This window comes from Tasmannia lanceolata, unplaced genomic scaffold, assembly GCF_043159265.1.
Source record: "Tasmannia lanceolata isolate RefF3 unplaced genomic scaffold, GAP_Taslan_0.1 ptg000004l, whole genome shotgun sequence".
Lineage (NCBI taxonomy): Eukaryota > Viridiplantae > Streptophyta > Magnoliopsida > Canellales > Winteraceae > Tasmannia > Tasmannia lanceolata.
In genome coordinates, this window is record NW_027518681.1 from 2016108 (window position 1) to 2029012 (window position 12905).

Sequence of the window (12905 nt, forward strand, 5' to 3'; positions counted from 1 at the left end):
TTTCAAGAAATTTTTTTCTAGAAAAGTTTTTCACTACTAAATCATTTATCACTATTAATCAGGTTTCCCGCCCCCACTAATTTCCCTCTTCATAACGTATCTGTCAAAAAATCTCATGCCTTCTCACATTGCATGCGGCTTTTAATAGTCCTTTAATTTAGCAATTTGATAACCCAAAAAAAATCTCCAAATCGTTTCTCACTAGGAATAATTTGTCCCTCTTTATTCCTCTCTCTCCTTATACCTCGAAAACTCAGTAGGGAGGAATCTCAATCCGCAAGATTTAATGTTTTTCTCCCACTCCATTATTTTTTGGCATCGCTCCCTCTCAACTTCGCGGGTAAAGCGAGCTATCCATTTCCTTTTCCCTTTTTATTGTTTGATTTTAGGAAATTACATGCATTTTATTATGATCTAGGTGTTGTATCTGTGCAGATTTTAGGTTATTTTATTTTCTCAATATCTAATATTTGCTAATCCTAACGAGGTATTTTCTAGTAATAAATTACTCTCATTCTTGGGCGGGGCCAACCATTTTGCAACTCTGGTTTTTTTATTAGGTGTGGCAGCCCATTTCAGACCCATGCATTTCCTCCTCTCATTCTTCCAACATGGGACTAAATGTCTCCATAAAGCAAGAAAAAAGAAAGGAAATTCAAATTTGAGTTTTGAAAACCACGAAAAGGAAAAATACATATACACCCCCTCAACTTTCTAACATTTTCAACTATAACCCTGACTTTTAAAAGTCACCAACCACACCCCCTGTTGTTTCAATTTGTGTAAGGTAGACCCCCTTGGTTGACAATTCATCCATAGATCAAAGGGTTAGTGTTGGAAAGTTGCCTTATTTTTCGACCTTGTTTCCGACGGCACAGTGGGAGGCATAAAATAGAAATATCCCTTTTTAGGTTTGTGAAAAAAACCTAGAGCATAAAAGAACTCTTAAATGACCAAGTTGGGTTGCGGAAAGAGAGGCGTGGGAAGTCTCTTCGTGTATGGCTGCAAAGAGGTGAGTGAGGAGAGAGAAAGAGAGAAAGGAAGAAAAAGAGAGAAAGAGGGAGAAGAAGAAAGAAGTGTGTTTCTTCTTGGGGTTCCTTCTCGAGGCTTTCTCTTGGGCTTTTCTTGGGTTTTTCTTGTGGGTTTCTCTTGAGTTAATCTCTTGTACGGTCTTGGGTTTGAGAAGCAAGAAAAGGGTTGCGGGTTTGTGGGTTTGAGATTAATCCATTGTAATCCTTGTAATTTGTTTTTCTCATAGTGGAAGATCGTGTTTCTCGCCCATGGATAGGGGTGTGCACTATTCGGTTTTAACCAAACGAACCGACAAAACCGAATTATATTTCGGTTTCGGTTTTGGTTATTTTTATTTCGGTTTCTGTTTCGGTTAATAAATCTTGTTTTTTTCGGTTATCGGTTTCGGCTTAAAGAACAAATTATTCGGTTAGACCAAAAATCCGAATTGTATTAGTTCAGTTATACAAAAATCATATCGGTCCCGCAATCCAATAATGCTCTTGTATAAAGTAATGCTCTTACACGTTACACCCCATTTTTTAAGCTTACATACCATTTTATATATATATATTTCTTTCTTCTTTGTTTACTATAGAGCTGACATCTGACAAGAGTACACCATTTGTATATTATAACACCCCATTTTTTAATCTTACATATTATTTTATATATATTCTTTGTGTCCACTTTGTCAACTAAGACTTGACATTTGACATAGAGAGGATAGAGACAAGAAAATTTGAAATTCAATTTACCTACTATAATAGTATAATAAGCGGGAAGGGGGTTTTAGTGGTGACAGCTGCTACGACGTTGCTATTACCAAATCCCTATTCCTACATGACTCTTCATCTATATTACGAAAGCCTTTATTCCCTCTCTATCTACACGACTCGTCATACCCAAAAATCAGCCATTCCAGCTACTTTTATCGTCTTTTTTTCCTTTAATCCTACATGACTCTTCATCTGTATTACCAAAGCCTTCCCTAAAAATCAGCCACAATCCCTTTAAATCATCGATTTTTTCTTCCAATTCCAGGCGTCACTTTTCCAATTTTCTTTTCATCCTTTAAATCAACAACGATCGATTTTTCTTCTCTTCCGGCCGAGAATCATCATCTCCGGCGAGGCTTGCCGGAATCCGACTGGTCTTGTACTAAATACTTCAACTTGTTTTCTCATTCTCAACAGTCTACAGAAACAAATTCGGTTTTAACCGAACTAACCGATTAACCGAATTACAAATTTGTTTTCGGTTAGGTTGGGTTAAATATAATTTCGGTTTCGGTTTCGGTTAACGATTTAAGCTAACCGAATTTATTTCGGTTATTAATTTTGGGGTTATTCGGTTCGGTTAAAATCGAATAAACACTTGCCGAACCACGTAAAATCTTGGTGTTCATCTTGTGGCTTGTTTATTTTACTTTTCCGTTATATTTGTGCATGGTCGGATCGGATTGCCCGGCGGATTTTCTCAACAAGTGGTATCAGAGCTCAGGTGGAGCGATCGTCGAGACCGGGTGGAGTGATCATGGGTGTTGTGGTTGGATCACGGTTTGAGTGATCTTTGGGAGTAGAAAGATTGTCCAGGAAAGATTCTCGTTCGAGGTAAAGCACTACACCGTGAAGTGCGGAATAATCTGAGATGCCGGTAAAATCAAGTTCTACTCAGTTCAACATCGATAGATTTGACGGAAAGGACAGTTCCACCCTATGGCAGATGAGGGTAAAGCACATCCTAGTTCAACAGGGCTTAGCTAAGGCGTCGAAGGGAAGGGATGGGAAGCCGGAGAAGATGTTGACTGCCGAGTGGGAAGACATAGAGTCGAAGGCGGTCAGCACTATTCGACTATGTCTGGCAGATAGCGTCATGTTTAACATTATGGAAGAAGAAGATGCGCCTAAATTATGGGAGAAGTTGGAAAAGCTTTATATGTTAAAAAGAGTGGCCAACCGGTTGTATCTGAAGCGGCAATTGTACGGGCTTAAGATGCATGAAGGAGGTGATCTTCTGGAACACATTACGCTGTTCAACGGGCTTGTGGATCAGCTCCACAAGGTTGATGAAAAGTTGAAAGACGAAGACAAGGACCTACTACTTCTTACTTCACTTCCTGATTTGTATGACAACCTGGTGACGACTTTACTGTATGGCAAGGATACGATAAAGTTAGAGGAAGTCACGGCGTCGCTCTTATCGAATGAGATGCGAAAGAAACCTATTCTTAGTGCAAATGAAGAACAGGGGTTGGTTGTTCACGGTGGGAATCAAAGAAGAAGGTCGTCTGACAGGGGATCTGGAAAAGGCAGGTCAAGATCCAGGATCGGCGGAAAGGGCGTGCAATGTTACCGTTGCAAAGAATATGGCCATATCAAGCGGAATTGTCCAAAGCGGGCTGACCATATCGACAATTATGCTATGAATACTGTGGTGGCGACGGATGAACAGAGCATAGTGTTTGGAGACGTCCTCACAGTCTTCTCAGGTAATCACACTTCTCATGATGAGTGGATTGTAGATTTAGGTTGCTCTGTTCATATATGCTCCAGGAGGAAATATTTTGATACATTCCAGGAGACAAGGGCGGGTGTAGTGTCATTGGGTGACAGGTCTACATGTGACGTCACGGGAGTTGGAACGGTAAAGATCAAAATGTTTGATGGAGTGGTTCATACTTTGGGTGGTGTGGCGTATGTCCCAAAGATGCGAAGGAATCTAGTGTCTCTTGGTCGGTTGGACTCCAGGGGTTACAAGTTTTCAACTGCAGGTGGAGCCATGAAAATCACACGCGGTTGTATGGTTCTGATGAAAGGAGAGAAGTGTGGCAGATTATATCGTCTTGTTGGGACACGGGGACTAATGTTCCCAAGATCTCGATGGTTAGTTGGAAACGGAGTGGTAGCGCGTGCACGCGTAGGGTCTCTTTCACAATTGGTGCAGAGACATGTTTCCAGGTTGCAGACGATTGTGAGAGGATGACAGTACCTACGTTTGGGAGGGTGGATCAAGATCCCTCTCCAAGGTTGACTAGGTGAGTCAACGGGTTGGCAGCTACGCATGTGCATTTGCCGTGTTGATCGAATCAGAACGAGTCAGAACCTGGATAATTCGAGGGTGTGTAGCTGGTACTTCGGAAGGCCAATGGTGGTTTGCGGCGAAAGCGGACCAATGGCAACATCAACGGAAAATCTTCAAATGGCTGGAAAATAATCCAAGGTAGAGATTGTTGGAAAGTTGCCTTATTTTTCAACCTTGTTTCCCACAGCACAGTGGGAGGCATAAAATAGAAATATCCCTTTTTACGTTTGTGAAAAAAACCTAGAGCATAAAAGAACTCTTAAACAACCCAAGTTGGGTTGCGGAAAGAGAGGCATGGGAAGTCTCTTTGTGTATGGCTGCAAAGAGTTGAGTGAGGAGAGAGAAAGAGAAGTGAAGAAAAAGAGAGAAAGAAGGAGAAGAAGAAAGAAGGAAGTGCGTTTCTTCTTGGGGTTCCTTCCCGAGGCTTTCTCTTGGGCTTTTCTTGGGTTTTCTGTTGTGGGTTTCTCTCGGGTTACTCTCTTGTACGGTCTTGGTTTGAGAAGCAAGAAAAGGGTTTCAGGTTTGTGGGTTTGAGATTAATCCATTGTAATCCTTGTATTTTGTTTTTCTCATAGTGGAAGATCGTGTTTCTCGCCCGTGGAGTAGGCTTTGCATAACCACGTAAAATCTTGGTGTTCATCTTGTGGCTTGTTTATTTTACTTTTCCATTATATTTGTGCACGATCGGATCGGATTGCCCGGCGGATTTTCTCAACAGTTAGGATGATCCTATGAAGCTGATTGTTTGGGCGCACCCTATCTATGTCAAGGACCATCAAATGAACACTTTGGATCATCCAAACAATGTGGGCCCACTGTGTTTTTGGTAGTGTTGGATTCGGGTACGGGGTTTGGAGTGGGCTATGGGATCTTCATTAGCATTGATAGTGTTTCAAAAGAGGGGGTTTACCTTATACAACTATCGCCCAAATTTCCTTGCACATAAACTCCATTCAGCCACATCATAGCTTGCACCAAAGGTCAGCCACCCACTCTGTTGCCTATCGAAGAGCAGCCACCTCGTGAATGAAGACAAAATCTGCTGAAAAGTGAGCCTGTGTGCCTGCTCTCACATGCAACAGCCCATCCGCAAAATGCATTTTTGCGATGGACGCTAGCAAATCCCAATCACAAAATATTCCGTCCTACCTTTTTGCTAGGCAATTTTGCATAAAGCCATTTTTCGTCTCGTTTAGAGAATTAAATGAATAAGACAAAATCTGCTAGGATGTGGGTATTCTCTCCTGCAAAAGTGATCTGCGAAATTGATACACTTCCATATGCAGAAATTGAGTCAGTGGATCAAGCACTTCACACAACAGGAAGAGTACGACTTCAGAGAAGTAAAAGTCAGCCAAAATGGTTATCTGACTATGTATCCAAGTAACAAGCAGCTGAGTCAGCTAGGAGGTTAAGACAACTAATAGTAGTTAGAGCTATAATTAAAAGAAGTGATGTTAGTTAGAACTCTAGTTAAAAGGTCTGCTGATTGGACTAAAGTAGTTAAAAAACAGTTGTAACTGATAGGATCTGCTTATAAGCAGGGGTAATTGTAAAAGGGGGAAATCAATGAAATTTGTGAAGTTTTCTTTTCTTTCAGTCTTCTTCCCTTGTTCATCTTCTCTGAGATTTCTTCCTCTTCTTTGAGATTTCTGCCATTAAAGTCGATGTTTCTTCAGCATTCTGAATAATTAGAAGCATCATTGGTGCTTTCATTGTTCTGAACTAATGGCAGACGGCACTCGGTCTCGTCAAAATTCCCAAGCTGATGTAGCAGCAGATAAACTTTCACCTCAAATGGCTCAATTCCAGAAACAAATGCGTGATGATTTCATGGCTATTCTTCTTCCTATGCAACAGAAATTAGACAAATTGTCAACGGATTTTGAGAATAGCAAACATCAAAACGCTCAGTTCAATTCTACTTCGTTCTCCAATCAAGAAGAGCTACAGTCCAATGCTATTGCTGCGATTCCTCCGAAACATCTAAAACTCGATTTTCCAAAGTTTAGTGAAGGAGATCCATCTGTTTGGCTTCTCAGGGTAGCTCAATACTTTGCTTTTCATCACACACCAAAGAATCAAAAACTTCCAATGGTTTCCTTTCACATGGAAGGATCTGCGACAAATTGGTTTCAATGGATGTCGAACAGCAATCAGTTGCGTTCTTGGCAAGATTTTGAAACAGCACTCAGGTATCGTTTTGGACCTTCTCCTTTTGAAGATCCACAAGGTGCGTTTGTTAAATTACTTCAAGAAGGTTTTGTTCTTGAATATCAAGCTAAATTTGAGGAAATGACCAATAAAGTCTATGGTCTTTCTGATAGTTTCTTGAAAAGCTGTTTTATTTCTGGACTAAAACCTGAGATTAAAAGAGAAGTGTTAGCACATCAGCCATATGGGTTACATCAGGCTATTGGTCTTGCACGTTTGCAAGAAGAAAAAATTGCATAGACTCGTTTCAATGGTAGACAAGGGAATACAAGAGTTGTTACTCAACCTTCCCCTTTAGGTCCAACACCAAATTTTTCAAACCAAAAAAACCACCACAATCAGCCTCATCAGTTCTATACTACAAATGTTCCAACATCAAGAACACCTACTTCCTCAAGTAACACAATTCCGACTAAAATCCTAATCAAGAAACTATCTTTTGCTGAAATGCAACAAAGAAGAGAATTCCATCAGACCCTTTGGTTGAACCTACTATTACTTTTTATGCACTCATGGGTCTCAATGTGTCAAAAACACTCAGATTAGCTGGCACCATTGCAAATCATATTCTTCAAGTACTAGTTGATGGAGGTAGTACCCATAATTTTATGCAGGAAAGGGTTGCAAAATTTCTGGGCTTACCTATTACACCGTCTGCTCATTTTAAAGTTCAAGTGGGCAATGGACAATTTTTAACTTTTCAAGGCATATGTTCTGATATTCAGATTGACATTCAGAACCATTCATTTGTCACTGATTTTTTATTTTATTTCATTACAAGGAGGTGATGTGATTTTAGGAGTTCAGTGGTTGCAAGGATTGGGTCTGTTACAACAGATTATAAGACATTAAACATGGAATTTGGAAAGGAGATCAAATTCGTTTACAAGGAATTCAAGATTGTTAGTTAGATTTTATATCATCAAATCAGTTGCACAAATTAGCGGATGATGGGGGCTTATCATCTTGTTTCATGTTGCTTTCTTCAACAACAACACCATTACAGGAGCAACTAGCTGATCATCCATATCAACAAGTGATTCCTACGTTACAACCTGTTTTACAACAATTCGCTGAGGTATTTACTGAACCCTCTGTTTTGCCTCCATCAAGATCTATGGATCATCGTATTTTGTTAGAATCAAATTCTAAACCGGAGAATATTAAACCATACCGATACCCACATTTTCAAAAATCGAAAATTGAAAAATTAGTAAAAGAAATGCGTGATTCTGGGATAATTCAACCTAGTACCAGCCATTTTAGCTCCCCTGTTTTGTTGGTAAAAAAAATGTGATAGTGTGGACCCCGATTCTGAGAAGGCGGCGAGGAACGAGTCCCCGTCGGTCCTTTTGATCTCCACATGAAAGGGAGCTCAACCAAGAAACTCTTGAAACGGTGCCACCCTCATAGCATAGCACGAGTGGCGATATAAATGAGATACCTCTTGATCCGGAGACAAAAGCCTCGAAATTAAGACGTACCTAAATAACTCGGAGTCGCCATCCATGGATAGGCCATGGAACCAAAAATATGCTCTGTTTGCAATGGATAACCAGAAACGATTGAGTTCGTGCCTGGTGACGAATGAAGAAGGTTCGAAGAGCACCCCCATCCGCCCGAGTGCAAGCACTCTTTTATCTTTAAACAACTAAACAAGAAACAATGTATTCCATAACTTCAGCCACAACAGCAGTAAACAAATTCTGAACCATAAATTATACTCATAAACTCAGCAAAGATTAAAAAAAAACGACATGGCTTCATTTGGACAGTATTAGAATAAGGGGATAACAATCAAAAACCACATTTCTCTTGTCCAGCAATTACCAAAACCATTTTTCAGTCTATAAATGAAATTCAGGTTAAATACTCTTTGTATAGTGTGAAAACACATCTTGCACTAAGTCTTACAGACAAGAACTTAGGTATGTATTGTGGTCTGCTATCATCCCGAAACTAAATACATCCAAACCAAGCGAAGACAGAACAGTAACAGTTGTAAAATATCTACACTGTGCTATGTAACTCCAATGAGCACATGTTCACACTATTCAAACTGTGCTCAGGTAGAAAGCAATGTGGCATAAACTTAAGGTATTCATGCTTCTCTTATTGGAATACCAATCAATGTAGATAAACCTCGCCAGAATATCCTTTTCATTACTATTTAATCACACCTGTTCAGTACTTAAAATAACCCTAGGAAAAACCTCTTGCCCACATTCAATGCATGTATTTCCTAAGACTCGGACTTTTTATAGCAATATATTCAAAGGCTAAGCTCTTAACATCAATATTAGCTCAAATTGATCACAAAAATCTGCCACACCATAAATAAAGCCGAACGAAAGAATGAAATTTTTATGATGAAGCTTTATACAATCAATTTCAACATGACTTTTCTTTTTTTTTTAAAAGGAAATTGAACCAACTAAAAGCATTTGCCACTTTGAAATTTGTAAACAACTTATTATAAACACATTCTACATAGACATATATTCCCAACTCAACTCATTTCAGCCCCAAAGAAAGGTAAAATCTCCAATAATATGAGCATTGTCAGCTAGCTAAAAGAGAGTTGACTATTTCTTAACAATAAATAAAACACACACTATCAAAATTATAGAATATATATGTCACATGTCAAAAGGTTCTTGGATTAGTAAGCAAACATAACAAATTAACATGACCAACGATTCAAATGTCAGTACCATAAATGAAACAAGTATAATTCACTAAATATTCACATCAATAACAGCTACAGTATAATCAAATCAACAGATCCCTTATGAACTAGCATTAGCCTCTAAACATTTACAAACGCTATCAGTTTAATTAATTTAATCAAAACAATTAAGCAAATGATCAAATAAAATATAAAAAAATAAGCCAATTACATATAAGATCCAAGAGATCCAAACAAATTAGAATGTAAAATCAAAATACAACGAAGTCCCTGACATGAGTTTCTTCTTTATTTATATACTTATACATAAGCACTAAACTTATTATCAATAGAATATCACAATAAACACTATCTTTATCACATCTCACTTCATAATATTGAACTATTCTTCAATTAACACAAACTTGATGAGGAAATTTCTTATAAAAGATAATCAACTCAGAAACATCTAAATCTTCAAAATATCACAATATTAAAATCACAAACAAGTGTCAATCCAGTAACCTTAAATGACCTGAACTAGAAATTGAGGAAAGGAAGTTACCTGAGCTTGCCAATGGATTTTCACCTGAATGTTGCACAACCACAACTTGGAGAATTCGTCAAAAATGGAGAAAACAGAGTCTGATCTAAAATTTCAGATCAGAGAGAGTTCAGATCTTGAGGACAACAATAAATCTACAGCCCTAACTCATACTTGAATTAGATCTATCATTTCAACAGGTTGACAATGAAGATGTAAGCTCTTGCGATAAAAAAAAATGAGGCCAGATCTTACAAGAAAATAAGCTAAATCTCCATCAGGTTTAAGGTTTGAAGTAAGATTTATTGAGTTAGGGTTCCAGGTTAGGGTTTATAGGGTGTCTATCAAGAGGAATGAAAATCCTTAGGGTTAAAACAATGAAAATCGGTTTGCTAGAATAGGAGACGAAGAAGACATAGAGAAGGATGCGCCGGTCAGAGCTCCGGTGAGGCCGCCGGACTAATCGATCGGAGAAGAAAACAAAAAAACCCTAGATTTCACCTCTCTCTCTCTCACTCACTCACACACACACACACACACACACACATTTCTTTTTTTTAACGAATGAGCGCCCCCCCCCCCCCCCCCCCCCCTAATTCGATGGTATTTAACTATTTATAGGCGATGATAAATTCGACCCCCTTTTCTTATTTGGACCACCACCTTTTGGATAATAACTCCGCTTAATTGTATCATTATGGCTCTTTCATGCTATAGGAGTGGCTTAGGTAAAGGGAAAGGATTAACATTTAAACACTCTTTTGTTACACAAGAGATTGATATTGGCACTCTCCTATTGGATGTCCCACCCCTTATTGCACTTACACTACAATACAATACACTATGAACTGAGCTCATTAAGCAATTCTTGTTAGATTTTTCTGAAATTTTAATGGGACCTACTTAGGACACTGAACTACCCTAGGGCTGATTTTGGGACACTACTTCACCGGTTTAAAGGGATTTTTATTCAAAATGATAGTTTGGGGTTCCGTCAAAATGGGGTGTCTACATTGGTAGCTGGAGGTTCTGTGTCAATTATAGAGGATTGAATGCTATTACTATTAAGGACAAATTCTCTATTCCAACGGTGGATGAGCTGCTCGATGAATTACATGGTGCTACAGTGTTTTCGAAATTGGATTTAAGAGCCAGTTATCATCAACCAGAATGAGTCCATCGGATATTCCATAAATGGCTTTTCGTACACATGATGGACATTTTGAGTTTCGGGTCATGCCTTTCGGCTTAACTAATGCTTCATCCACTTTCCAAGCTACTATGAACCCGGTTCTTAAACCTTTTCTACAAAAATTTGTCATCATTTTTTTCGATAATATTTTGGTGTTCAGTAAAACTATTGCTAATCATGTCATTCACTTATCTCATGTTTTACAAACACTCAAAACTCATTCTTTATATGGAAAGCTCAGTAAGTGTTCATTTGGGAAGCATTCGATCGAATACTTGGGTCATTTTATATCAGACAAAGGAGTTCAACCTGATTATAAGAAAAACGAAACTATGTTGACATGGCCAGTACCTTCAAATCCGAAACAAGTACGTGGTTTTTTGGGTTTAACAGGATATTATCGGAAGTTTGTCAAGGGTTATGCTACCATTGCAGCTCTCCTCACTGAATTACTCAAAAAAATGGCTTTTCATGGAATAATTTAGCTCAATTAGCTTTTGAAAACTTAAAACAAACAATGACAAAGGCTCCAGTTTTAGCATTACCAGATTTTTCAGTACCCTTCTGTTTAGAAGCGGCTGCTTCTGGGGTGGGCATTGGAGCTGTCTTGATGCAAAAAAGGCCATCCTATTGCTTATTTCAGTAAGAAATTGTGTCTTCGAATGCAACAAGCTTCCACTTATATACGAGAATTATATGCTATTACCTCTTCAGTGGCAAAATGGCGACAATATTTGTTGGGAAGCAAATTCTATATTCATACTGATCAGAAAAGCTTAAAAGGACTTATGGACCAATTGATTAAAACTCCGGAGCAGCAACACTACCTTATAAAATTATTGGGTTATCACTCTAAAATCTCATATAAACCAGGAAGAGAGAATGCCGCAGCTGATGTCTTGTCAAAATAACCATTGGGAACCTCTGCTTCACTATCAATGCAAATGATGGCTATTTCTACACCTCAATATGAATTTCTGAACATTCTCAAGCAGGAGTTAGAAGAGGATACTGAGTCTCAACAAGTGTTTCAGAAGCTACAGCAACAGAATGACGATATGCTTCACTGGTCAACTAAGGATGGGTTATTATATTTTAAAGGGAAGCTTTGCTTGCCTGTTCATTCTATACTCAAGGAACAAATGATTCGGGAATTTCATTCTACACCAATTGGAGGGCATGCTGGTATTCATCGAACATATATTCGTTTAGCCACGGTTTTTTTTTCGAAATCCATGAAATTAGATGTCCACAGGTTTGTTCACCAATGTGTGACTTGCCAGCAAATCAAAAGTCCTACGGTTCTTTCTTATGGTCTTTTACAGCCCTTGAATGTTCCTGAACAGGTTTAGGAGGATTTGAGTTTGGATTTTATCACTCATTTACCAACTTCTCTTGGCTTTTCCGTTATTTTGGTGGTAGTAGACAGATTTTCTAAGAGTGCGCATTTTGGTGCTTTGCCCAAACATTATAATGCCAGCAAGGTTGCTTCATTGTTTATGAACATCGTCTTTAAGCATCACGGCATACCCAGGTCATTAGTTAGTGACAAGGACTCTGTGTTCTTGAGTCAATTCTGGAAAACTTTGTTTCAATTATAAGGAACTGAATTACGGATGAGTTCTGCATATCACCCACAAACAGACGGTCAAACGGAAGTTGTCAACCGTTGTTTAGAACAGTATTTACGGGCTTTTACTTCTGAATATCCTTCCAAATGGTATAATTTTCTGGGTTTGGCGGAATATCATTATAATACAGCTTGTCATTCTTCTTTGGGACGGTCCCCATTTGAAGTTGTTTTTGGGAGACTTCCTCCTAACATTCCCGCTTATTGCCAAGGGAGTACTAAATTGGAATCTTTAGATCAAGATTTGGGAACAAGAGATGTGTTTTTTCACAGTCTCAAACAATGCCTTCTTTCAGCTCAAATGAGAATGAAAGCTGAGGATGATGTTCATCGAACAGAACTACAATTTCAAGAGGGTGATTGGGTTTTATTGAAATTGCAACCTTACAGACAAGTAACGGTGGGTCATAAGCCAAATCACAAACTTGGAAAGAAATTTTTTGGTCCATTTCAGGTTATCAAAAAGATTGGATCAGTTGCATACAAACTCAAACTACCAGAAGGATCACTAATTCACCCAGTTTTCACATCTCTGTTTTGAAACCATTTCAAGGAGATCCTC

General features: G+C 38.7%; 1 long non-coding RNA gene across 1 annotated transcript; it reads right to left on the reverse strand.

Annotated features, from left to right (window-relative positions):
* Nucleotides 1-5565: 5565 nt before the first annotated feature.
* Nucleotides 5566-10095, reverse strand: LOC143875698 (uncharacterized). Its single transcript, XR_013250174.1, has 2 exons — nt 9543-10095; nt 5566-5944 (listed from the first exon to the last, which is right to left on the reverse strand). It is a non-coding gene; the product is annotated as an uncharacterized LOC143875698 (long non-coding RNA).
* Between the last annotated feature and the right edge of the window lie 2810 nt (nt 10096-12905).